The sequence below is a fragment of the Miscanthus floridulus genome, chromosome 5 (assembly GCF_019320115.1).
Source record: "Miscanthus floridulus cultivar M001 chromosome 5, ASM1932011v1, whole genome shotgun sequence".
Taxonomy (NCBI): domain Eukaryota; kingdom Viridiplantae; phylum Streptophyta; class Magnoliopsida; order Poales; family Poaceae; genus Miscanthus; species Miscanthus floridulus.
In genome coordinates this window covers 91634242-91637067 of record NC_089584.1, presented here as the reverse complement: position 1 = coordinate 91637067, position 2826 = coordinate 91634242, and positions in this window count along the sequence as shown.

Here is a 2826-nt window from a genome sequence, read left to right as displayed (position 1 = left end):
TCCGGTCTCTCTTTGGTTTCTATCTCGGTTGTTTGGTTGGTTCGCCTATATGGTTGGCCTGCTTACGCTCTGATCAATGGATCTGGGAAGGCTAGCTCTTAGCTAGTTCTGGATCGTGATTTCAGCAGCCTTATAATTATGTAGATGTTCTGCTCCTGTTAGCTTGGTCGAGCTGTTTGTCGGTTGAGGTAGTCAATCATTTGCTTTGGATTTTTATGAGAAGTTTGAGTCGAGAACTGGATGTTGTTTCCTAGCAGTACTCTCGGCGGCTTACAGCATGTTTGGTAAGTGGAATGTCTCCATCTAGAATTATCTGATCTAGAAACCGAAACTCCTTGAGCTGTTTGGTTTGCGTCATGGGTTCACGTCGTCTGTCACCTTGTAGTACTCCTGTGATAGTGATTCCGCAGGATGTGAGTTCATTCTGCAAAAAACACCGGACCGACCCATTCTAATTAAACTCATGCCGCATGAGCCAAATCTGCAAACTATCGACGAAATATGGTCGGCAGTCTACCTAGGGGTATGCCCAAGGTAGTAGATTATCGGCAGACAGATGCGCAAGCCCTAAAACAAGACGGTGACGCAAGACAGACACGAGGTTTTATCCAGGTTCGGCCGCCAAGAAGGCGTAATACCTACGTCCTGCGTCTGATTTGTATTGTTGTATATCAATGAGAGATGTTTTTTAGAGGGATCCCCTGCCCGCCTTATATAGTCCGGGGGGCAGGGTTACAGATCTAGAAACTCATCCTAGTCAGTTACAATTGCCATATGTGGCCGGACAAGGATTCCTATTCTAACCGACCAGGATCCTGCTTGGTCACCAAATCCGTATTGATTCCTTGTGTGGGACTCCGATCAGGTTAACTGGGCCGCACGTCGTCTTTCGGGTGGACTGAACCCATCGATTCGGGCCAGCCCAAGCTTAGCCGTAAGGGTATAGGGGTTAATATCCCCACAGCTAGTCCCCGAGCATCATACATTATGCTGCGACACGCCATTTTGACCTTCTCCGACAAGTGAGGCTTGAACCCTTGATGCCTCTGACCACCGTCATCACCGGAGAAGTAGGTTGTCCGAAGAATGTATGGTGCTCTTAAGAAAAAAGAAAAAGAAAAAGATTTCTTGTCCTGAGAAGTGTGCCCACTTGTATTTCTGAAAAGAAATGTAAGTGATCTTGAAGCTTAGCGTCCTTGAACATCAGAAGCGTAGGGGGCGAAAAACAAACACATTCACCGCAAGGTGAAGTGTGCCCACTTAGTCCCCGAGCCTGGTAGTAGGTGACGTAGGCACGTGGTGCCAGGGTCTTAAAAAAGAATTCCTAGATTAGTTGAAAACCAAATTGCCGCACAGGCAAAACAAGATGCACCGGCAGGTGCATCGTACCGACGTAGTCCCCGAGTTTGCTGGAAGGCGAAATATGAGCCTTGTAGCAAGGTCTAAAGAAATGTCTCTTAACTGTATGTGAGTACGAATCACATGTAGCCAAGGAGAACCATTATTCAAGCAGTGGTCGGGGCAGTCCCCGAGCATATTATTAATCCTTACAATTATTCAAAGCACAGGGGTCGAGTAGAGAAACACATTCACCGCAAGGTGAAGTGTGCCCACTTAGTCCCCGAGCCTGGTAGTAGGTGACATAGGCACGTGGTGCCAGGGTCTCGAAATAATTTCCGCTGACGTTGAAAATCCAATTGCCGCATAGGCAAAACAAGATTCACCAGCAGGTGCATCGTACCGACGTAGTCCCCGAGTTTGCTGGAAGGCGAAATATGAGCCTTGTAGCAAGGTCTAAAGAAATGTCTCTCAACGGTATGCGAGTACCAATCACATGTAGTCGAGGAGAGCAAACTCCGAATAGTGGTCGGGAGAGTCCCTGAGCACGGCAGTGGTCATAGCATTTACTGAGTACGGTAATGGTTGGAAAAGTTACCGTGGTCGGAGTATTCCCCGAGCAAGGGAATGGTCCGGTCAGTCCCCGAGCACAGTAGTGGTCTAGGCGATCCCCAAACACAGTAGTGGTCTGGGCAATCCATTATCGCGTGTGCCGCTTGTACTATTATTTGTTGTATTTATTTGTCGCCATACTCTGTCAAGTCCAAACTGACACGTCTTGGTCAAAAAAGCAAACAGGTATAGCACGGCATTCTGCCCTCTTACTCTTTCTGTCAAATTGTCGCTTGGCACCTGTATAGAGGTGCGTCAGTGTGGGCCCTCTGACTTTATCAGCGAAGAGGCACGTACACTGTAAACGAAGGGGCATGTTTATTGGCATAGATCTCGAGGTGGTGTGAACAACCGTCCGCTGCGCGTGCGCACGTCTCCCAAGAAACTCGGGCGGATGAAACGACGGAACTCTTCGTTATTTATAATGTAGATCTGGCAAGCTACTGTCACCGTTCCCCATTGTCATTCGCCACCACCACCTTCGTCTTCCTCTTGCCAAACCCTATTCCTCCGATAAACATCGCCAAATCCCCTCGCCACCGCATCCACTCCCCTAGAAAGGACAGAGTAATGGCGAGGAGAGACGCCTAGAAGAAAGGCGGTATCATGGCGAAGGAGTGGTGGAAATCGCGGAGCAACGAGCAGACCATCGAAGACCTCGTCGCCATGGGGGTGCTCCACAACAAGGCACTCGCTGGATGGCGTGCACCGGAAGGAGAAAGCTTCCCCGATCCACAACCAGGTGAAATTGTGGTTTTCGAAGATTTCTTCAAACGGGGTTTTGGGATTCCAGTGCACCCTTTCCTTCAGGGTCTCTGCTTGTACTACGAGATTGGGATTTGCAATCTGCATCCCAACTCGATTCTTCTTGTCTCC